The sequence below is a fragment of the Dioscorea cayenensis genome, chromosome 6, assembly GCF_009730915.1.
Source record: "Dioscorea cayenensis subsp. rotundata cultivar TDr96_F1 chromosome 6, TDr96_F1_v2_PseudoChromosome.rev07_lg8_w22 25.fasta, whole genome shotgun sequence".
NCBI classification, from domain to species: Eukaryota; Viridiplantae; Streptophyta; class Magnoliopsida; order Dioscoreales; family Dioscoreaceae; genus Dioscorea; species Dioscorea cayenensis.
The window spans coordinates 7,035,728-7,045,851 of NC_052476.1; positions in this window are offsets into that span (position 1 = coordinate 7,035,728).

Below are 10,124 nucleotides of genomic sequence, written 5' to 3' on the forward strand. Positions count from 1 at the left end.
CATGCTCGTAAGATACAAGACACAAGGCAAGAAATTTCAAAGAAAAGATGGTCTAAATAAAGAAAAAGGAAGAAGTCAAGATCATCACAAAAGGAAGAAATTGAAGATCGCCCCATGAAGATCAAGTGTAGAGAATGTGGAGGCTTTGGGCACTATCAAGCCGATTGTGCTAATACTCTCGTAAAAGAAAGGAAAAATCATCGAATGCTAGATGGAGCGATGACTCAGATGGTAGCATCAAGAAGATGATGTAGGAAGTCCGAGCAACCATCATACGCCCTTTCCCTCGCCGTGATGAATGGATCCACGCCTGCTGGAGAATATGTTGCAACATCAGCCACAACATCCACTCGAAACCGATAGAGGAGTACAATGAGGTAATGTAAAAATGATCTTCTCACAAGCTATAAACTCATAATGAACAGATTTAATGATATGATGTTGCAAAATCAACGCTTTGGAGGAAGAGTTGAGTATATGTAAAGAAAAGTCGCTCAATGTCGAGAAGACCTTTGACTCCATGAACAAGGGTACTACCAAGCTTTAACGAGATTCTATCAGCTTTGGAAGAACTAGTAAAGCCCCGACATGGTATTGGGTATATTGAGAAAGCTCAAGTGTCAAGACAGAAGACTCAGGGAGTTGTGTTTGTCAAGTCATTTGCCCAACAAAAACATTAAAGAAAAACAAGTCAAAAGCAAGGGAAGAACCAAAAAAAGTGAAGTGCCTACATGCTTTTCATTGTGGAGAAACCGCCACATAAGACCCAAGTGCAACAAATTGAAAGAAGACCTGAAAAAGTGGAAGAATAATTGACATGAAGAAGCAATCATTAAAAAAAGAAAAGTCGAGGGAAGACTATTGTAATCAAGAAATTGTGGATTCGAAAAGGTGAAGTACCAAGAGAAGAAGAAGAGTCCTCCAATTCAGTTTGAAGATGGTGATAAATCGGACAGGTACAACATTATGGTACAACAATCAATATGTTGATCGAGGTCCCTATGAAGTCAATAAGCAAAAACACTCCAACGAGTGAAAAATCTCTTGATGTCTCTCAAAGTATAATAAAAATAAAAAGGAGGGAAAAATATATATATTCAAAAAGGAGAGGGATTATTTTTTTGAAAAGAGATTTTTTTTTAAAGGGTGCCTTGGAAGTTATAACTAATTAATGGGGCATAAAAACCCTAATATCCCAATTTGTTTCCAAAAATTGTTTTTGAAATCAGAAGTAAGCAAAGGAGAAGGCGAAGACAGAGAAGAAAAGATGAGGACAAAGAGGATGGCCCGCCGTGCTCCACCGACCCCACAAGAAATTGCTGCCCGAATTGCGGAAGTAAAGATGAGAGGGACTGATTCTGGAGAAAGCCCACCAAGGAGAGAAGAATCAGAAGATTTGGGGAAAGCGATTGTCCCTTATGTTTCTTCTCAGGATGTCAAGTAAGAGAAGCGGGAACATCGCCCTCAAGACTTGCCTTCAGTGTCAAAGATCGTAGATGATCTCTTGAGATGGGTTCGTGAGTCTTTTTCCATGTGCTTATGTTCGAGAGAGCAGAGGAAGATGAACAGAGGACTCCACCACTGCTCCAGTAGGGAGAAGGTCCGAAGAACAACAGGTTAAGGGATGAAGATGCTGCAGAAAAAGAAGCAAACCGAGCACAAGCAGAAGAAACTATTGGAGAAAGAAGTACAGATGTTCCCACTAGTGCTGAAGAAGAGGCTGCTACTATTCTAAGTGAAGTTCGGGTGATCTACACCGACATGTCAAGCACCCTATAGAAATAGAACATGTCACAAAGACCGGTTATAACATCTTCCGCAACATCCGAGCAGCTCACATAGTTCTGATGAGATCCCACTCAAAGATCGTGTTGCCCAGATTGCTAAAGGGAAGAAAGTAGCGTCTGAAAAGAAGGCCCAGTCAAGGAAGAAAAACCCAGAAGAAGGAGAAGGTTAGCAAAAGAAAGTCTTTCTCGATCCCGAAAGTAGAAGCTTCCCTAGGTACAAGAGAAGGTGTACTCAAGCAAAGAAACAAGGGGAGAAACCATCAGCAAAGCTCTAAGAATGAAAAAGAAGAAGAAAGCAAACCCAACAGGAAAAAGACGATGATGAAGATGATTTTTATGACAAAGCATCCAAGAAGAAGTTTGAATCATGAAGGGAGAGGAGTTGTGGTTTAAAGGATGATTGATGAAGGAGCTTTTTGAGAAGTATGGATTAACCGAGTCACTGCAACAAAGAAGTTTATACAAGTCTCGCAACATTTCCGAAAAAGCTATAGTTTACCTCTAGTGCATGAATTTTTACAAGAATTTGCTCGCCCTCCCGACAAAGGGATCACTAGAGTCTATGTTCGAGGTAAGTGGATCCCTTTTACTCCCACTTGTCTGAATAAATTCTTGGAGTTTAAACCAGAGGTGAAAGGAAACTTTGAAGAAGGGCTTGAGTTGAATGAAGAAGTTTTCAAAGAGATCACTGGAGGAAGAACGGAGTCATGGGGAGTAGAAACAAGACTCCCAGCATCCACCCTTACGGCCAAGTACAATGTTCTGTTTAGACTTGGCATTCAGAATTGGTTACCAGCCCCACATAATTCCAACATAGTGAAGGAGCTTGCGCTTTTATTGTTTGCTGTTGGTACTGGCAAGAAGTTCAATTTGGGAAGGCTGATCTTCCAAAATATTATGAAAGAAGCCGATCGCACAAGCTCCCTCAACATCACTTGGTATCCCGTGATCGCTGCCGCAGAGATTTGTTACAACTTGGAGTACAACTCGTGAAGGGAGAAGTGAGTCACGAAGATGAAGAAGTCAAGATTTCTCAACTGCTCGACCCCGTGTAAGAAGATTGATTTACCCAGTAGGAATGGGTGTCTCCACCCATCAATGCCTCAAGATGAAGAATAGGCAAAATCTATTGGTAGAAGAAGAATATGAGAAGATGTTGAAAAGAGCAACTAGAAGATGTGGAGAGGAGACAACGAGCATTATCTCGCAGAATTGTTCATCATTGCCCCGACGTAAAGCGTAAGATTCTATCTCGCCTCGGAAATTCTTGAGAAAGAAAAAAGAAGAGAGAAGACGATGGCCACGACTCGTGGGGAGATGAAGACCGAGAACCTCGAAGATAGGGGAAGTTGTCGAAGATGGTATAACAAAGCTTGCACAGCTCATGAAGACTTCGGCATCAATTATGTCACAAAGGAGGAGAAGTGTACTTGCACCAGACTGACTAGTTATTTGTTTTTCATTTCTTGGGCATTTGAACATTTAGTCTTATTGTGTTGAACATTGTTATGTTTGTCAGTTCATTATGGTTAATCGTATTTTGTCTCACTAGTTGTAGTTTGTAATATTTTTTCAAGTATTTTGTAAGCAACTAGATGATATCTTGTGTCAGTCCTAGTTTCTGTTCTCTAGTTGATGTTGTACCTGGAAGTTGTAACAGCGTTAGTTTAGTCTGTGTCCAGGTCAGTGTTGTAACAGAATGTTGTAACAAGAGTCGATCCTGCGGTATAGCGCAGTGTCAAATTATGCCAAAGGGGAGATTGTTAGTGCAACCGCGACTATTTATTGGCATGATTTGACACCCTAGATCAAGTGACGTGGCAAACCAAGGTGACAAAGCATAATTGATGATGTGGCAAGCATGGTGACATGGCAAGGAGACTTGAGTGCAAGGCAAACATCTTGAAGATCTTGGTGGAGCTATTTTTTTAGTATGTCTACAACATGGGGCCAAATATCTTGAAGATCATGGTGAAGCTATCTTGAAAGATCTTGGTGGAGTTATTCTTGGAAACATGAAGACAAGATCATATCAAGACCATATTTAGGTGATTTGATTGAAGACTAAATATGGTGGAGCTTAATTAAAAAAAGATCTATTCATAGTGTGAATGAAGATATGATTTGAAGAATCCTTGATGATTGATTGAAGATCTATTGAAGGCAAGATTTGAGGACCAAACTTGGGTGAATTGAAGATCAAGTTTGGAGAATCTTTGAAGACTAAATTTAGGTGAATTGAAGACTAAGTTTGGCAAGTTTCATGAAGATGCACAAGGACGTGCGCCCCTTGCGATGGGACTGCGTGATGAGGAACTGAGGAGGTAGGCTAGTTGCCGGCAGTCGGGATCAGGAGATTTGGCTGCATCGACTCGGACTAAACATGACCGGGAGGTTGATGGGTCTTGAGGTCGTCTGCAACATAACCAGAACTCAGTCAAGTCAGCAGTCAGGGCCATGTTGCAATTCATGTTACAACAGGAGTTACAACAGCTAATTTCGGCAGGTTTTTAAATTAGTAGCCGCGGAGATTCTAAAAGAGGTATGTGCTATATTTGGGACGTTGATGCATCTATATAAGCTACCTTGCTCGTAGATTGGAGGTGTGACTCTTGGGTGACTCTTTGAGGAGAGTGTGTGAGCACCAGACAATCTAGAGAGTGTAGTGATCTTTATTGTTGAGAGTGTGAGTGACAAGTGTTTGTACTCATCTATTTTTACCTCTTTTAGTGGATTGTTTATCTCCGGGCTTGGCCCCCCAGACATAGGCGAGTGGACGCCGAACTGGGTTATCAACGTTGTGTGTCTCCTTGTGTTTGTTTGTGTGCTTTTTCTTTATTGGTTTGTGTGAGACTTCTATGAGTGCTTAAGTGTTACTTAATACCCACAAACCACACCGGAGGAACTAACACTATTATTTTATCATTTCCTAATCTTTATCCTCCATCTTCACTGCCAATTTGTATCTCCTGAATATGGCTGCCTTACCATCCTGATTTGACAAGATAGCCATCATCCACACTTGCCACATTGCGAAACTTGTCGTAGCATTATATTTTTCAATATGAAATTTGGTCGACGTCATCGATCCAAAGTGACAGACAACCAAATCATCAAATGATATATGAGTGAAACGGGAATAGAGATAGTGCAATAAGTCAGGATGAAGTCTTTCATACTAATTTGTTAGGGTTTTGGAGAAAAGACAAGGAGAAGAAGAAGAAGAAGACATGTAGAGACAAATTCTCAAAGGGAGTAAATTTCTTTTAATTAAAAGAGTACAATGTTTTTATATGAAAATAAAGCAACCAAACATAAACAAAAAATATAAAAGTATGTTAATATAACTCTAACATACTCTCTAATTAAAGTGAGATACGAGAAACACATAATAATTCTTTTAAATAGAACCCCAAGATATTTACTAATTATGGTGACCTTAAAGGCACACATAACACATGTTATGCTAAAATAGACTATAGATTAAGAATACAAGTGCTAAAAGAATGTCAAGGATACCATGATGGTAAAGAAAATAAGAAGTTGATATGCATGCCAGTATTGGCTATTTACAAAGTGATCTTTTCAAATTCTAATGTATCAAAATGTTATATTGTGTTTCCTTTGTTGTTATAATGGTACGCTTAATTTTAAATTTTTTTTTATTGTAAAGGGTTACTATAAATTATCCTACTTGTATACATTGGTTTAAGAAGATAGTTATCATCTGGTGAGTATTAATATGTCACAACTATGCTTAAAAATAAATCATAATTCTAAAAGCTTAAGGTTTGAATTGGATATTAAAAATTTTGACATCCTATTATGAAAAAATATTTAGCTCAAATTTGGTTATTACTATATATAAATATGTATGTACCTGCAACTTAAACTACCATGATGATTTAAATATCATTCAAATGAATGAATAAATTTCACTACTTGATATATTTTGAAGAATATAATATTTTATGAATGCAAATGTGATAATTAAATTTTAATACCTAGGATGACTAGAGATGGTCAAGAAAAAAGAGCATGTTGCAAAGCACTAAAAATATGTCCTAGAAAAAAAAGAAAATTATGCAGTTGTTTGGATTGGATGCAAAATATGTCACTTTTGAGATTTTAATTGCCGAATTTGCATTGACTTCTTATAAAAATGCTACTATTTAGCTATATAAAGCTTTCCTCAAGTTTCCATTAACTAGTATTTTGAAGATATTTATGTAAATATTTTTAAATATAGTTAATTATATTTGAAGTAGATTTAGTATTTTATTATTTATTTGTTGAACTTTACTCCATAATTCTAGAAATTTTTGTTAGTAGCTTAATTATAAATTTTATCTTATGTCTATTTCTCTAACCATGTTGAGCATATCTTGTTTATGAGCATGGGACTAATGCGTAAAGAAGATCATGACGTTCGAAGTCATTTGGATATATATATATATATATATATTTGGTTTTTGAGTTTTATGTAGGTTATATTTGTACTAACTAATTTATTAGCATCTATAGTGTATTTTTTTTGTCTCTATCGTATTATTGTTAATTTTTTGTAGCTTTTTGTCTGTTATTGAACTCCCTTAACTTTAATTATTATTATTGTAAGAGCATTAGCTTCTTCCTTTTTTAAAGCCAATATCTATCTTTTCTTGATAACCTACTAATTAATATCATTAGGCCTACAAAGACCCAATCCTATGTTTCAAACACTCTGTCACAAAATAGTCATTTATTCTTGTTCATAGATGTGCTTGCACTAAGTCTAACTCTAATCCCATGTGCGATTGATTCGTACTTTTTCCTATAAATATAAAAAATCTCTCTATTAATAATGTCTCAAAACCCCAAAAATTAAAGATGTAAGGCTTAACATATATCTATCCACCATAAGCCTTGCACTATAGAACCTTCATCCTTCAACTTGATGCTTAACCAATGCATACATAGTTGCTTTTGTAAAACCACTTCCACCCAAGTGCCATCATTAACTCCTCATATGCTAAATTTTATAAAGGAAATCCATCTCATCCTTCATATCAAACCCTGTTTAGAGTAATATTCGTCTTACATAGTTTCTTCAAAACATTCGAGTTCCTAGAATGAAAACACAATTAAAAAGGAGATAAAGCTTTTTCATCAGTTTCTTTAGTCAACTACTCTTTTGAAGTTAGAGATAATATAATTTTCACAAGTAAATGTTTAAAAATACATGTGCATAATTGTATTGCAGCTTCATCTTCATCTTTTGATAATTTTTTAGATACGATTTAGAACTTGGTATCTTTCCATCTTAATCTTCATCATGCTATACTTGATTTTCAATTATTGAATCTACATATATATATATATAGAGAGAGAGAGAGATAGAGAGAGGGTCGATTCTCTACACACGTTCTTAGATCTAAAATCTAGGGATGTTTACTACTAGCCGTTCGATTTAATCTAACGACCACTGTGCAACCACTTCTCATTCACTATGGTCTCTCTTTTGTTTACTCTTCTTTGGATAGCGTTGCCCTTCCTGTTTGCTACCTCTCCCCTTTGGTTGTCAGGCCTTCCTCCATGTATCCCCTTCCCATAGCACCGTGCTCGCCCCTAGATGCCTTTCCCTTCAAGCCCCTCGCTGACAAGCCACTCTCACTATCCAGCCCACCCAACCCCTCTCCTTAGCTACCAAGCCCATCGCAAGCCTCCTCCATCACGTCGCTTTTCACCTTCATCATTAGAATGCTCCTTTTGCTTGATAAGGTGCGGGTTCTTTTTATTAGATTCCAATTTTGGGATTGTTTGTGGATATGTTCCAATTTCATTTTATTTGATGGTGGTGGGTATCTAGTGTTACATTTTATGTATCATTTTTTTGTGGTTATTTTTCTGAAATTTAGGAGAAGATGTGTAGAATTTATTCCATAATTTTTCATTTTTTGATGAGTACTCTACTATTTTTGTTTGTATTTGGAACTGTGGAAGCAAGTTTTGTTGACTTTTACTCTTGACTAGTCAAAACCGATGATCTTACATAGGATTGCTTGCTCAAGGGCAATGGATAGTCTAAGCCAAAGAATCTTCTGAAAAATAGCATCTTGTTGTACAAAAAATTATTATTGTTTTTTTTAACCTTCAAATTCTATTGTAGTGATGTGAATGAAACTAGGGCTTTTGTTGTGAGGAGTTTCATTGCTGCAAGTCATTGTCATGTTTTTGCTGCTTCAAGCTTAGAAGCTTCAACACTCTGTATGGTTTTCATGTATTGTGTTAATGTAGTACAAAATGCTGAGGCAATCCAATGCTGAGATCACTTGGAGATCTACGCATAATAACTAAAACTAGGTAGTTCACTAAATAAATGGGCAACTTGAATGTGGATGCTTTGCTTAGTGGAATGGTGTAGTTGATACATTAGCAAATCATGGCAGAAATAATCATGCTTCTAAATTGTATTTTAAACCAATGGGCCACCCTTTTTGGTTGATGAAATCATTGGAAGAAGTAGGTTGGATGTACAAATGGGTTTGTAATTGTGTGGATTTTCTTTAAAAGCGTTTTTTGTTGTGTTGTGTTGTTGTAATTTTCTACCATTTTCCATTGAGTTTTTCCCTTTTGAATGAAACAACTAATTGGTAGCTTTTATGTATTAGTTGGTTTGGTTGGTTGGATGGCTACTCCTTATCCTTGGTGAAATTAGTTAAAGTGTGTCACCAATTTGATGGTTGTGGCAACCAGTTCAAATTTCTAAACGTTATAATGTATGACTGCAAATTGGAATCAATTACCTATCTCATTACATAACAATTGTCAATTGTCATCTCATTCCAAATCAATTTATGAACATTATCAATTGTCATCTCTCCATGAATTTTAATCAATTACATATCTCATTCAACATTCTCTCCATTAGATACAAATGACACCAAATTCAACACAAAGTAATCCAACAACAAATTAAAGATGAGCATATAAAAATTCAGCATAAATTCAATTGTACCAAGAAAAAATTAAGAACAAAAACAAAATGGAAGAATTCACCAAAAACATGAAAATTAAAGATGAACATAATGTCCAAAAGCAAAGAGATAAGACACAATCTCCACAAAAAGATTGGCATTTTGAACAAATTTCTACAATAAAACTTAACAAATTTTTGCAATAGATTTTGGTTTGGAGTGATACCATTGATACTTGCAATGTGGAAATATGAGCATTTCTATTTCAAACATTCCAAAAATTTGCAGCTTAACAAATTTTTGCAGCCTATCTCATTACACATCAATTGTCAATTGACATCTCATTCCACATCAATTTTTGAACATTATCAATTGTCATCTCTCCATAAATTGGAATCATTTACATATCTAATTCAACACTCTCTCCACTAGATACAAACGACAACAAATTCAACACAAAATCATTCAATAGCAAATTAAAGATGAACATAAACAAATTTATAAAAAATCAATTGTACTTGCAACAGATTAATAATAAAAACAAAAAGGAAGATTTCACCAAAAACATAAAAATTAAAGATGAACATAATTACCACAAGCAAAGAGACAGAGATAATCTTAACAAAAAAATTTAGGATTTGGAACAAATTTTTGCAGTAGAGCTTAACAAATTCTGCAATAGATTTTGATTTGGAGTCCCACCATTCATTCCTACAATGTGAATATATGAGCATTTCTAAGTCAGATATTCCAAAAATCTGTAGCTTAACAAATTTTCACAAAATTCATTCATGTGAAATCTTACTTTTCTTGTTGAGTATATATAAACCAGACATCCAAGGACATCCAAGGACATCCAAATCAAAACAACATTCTTTAAAATATTTTAAAAGAGCAATGAGCAACAAAAAGTGATTGAATAACTGCATCAATAAGTGATTGTTTCTTATGGCTCAGGGCTGACTTGTAATCCCAAATAAAAAAGTTTCATTGGTAAAAAATAATGATTAATTGAAAATATGATTTAAATTAACTCAAACTTCAAAGAAATTGTCTTATTGAAAGTGTATGTAGACATGTAATGATCAGTTATATGACATCCACTACAAGTCCTTTTCCTCTTAGCTGACAATTGAATATCAATTCTAGATTTAATCCTTGTTTTCACTTTTGGCCAACCTTTGCTCTTGATGGGTTTTAGATCAAGAATACTAATGTGTGACCCACAAACATCATCTACACCTGAGAATGTAGGCAAAGAAGAGGAACCAATAATCTCCTATCTTTCCCTTAATTTTCCCCATACACAAGCTATGTTCTTGTGCACTAGACAATTCACCAACCATTTTAAAGATGTCATTTATCTTAGGCGCAATTTTCT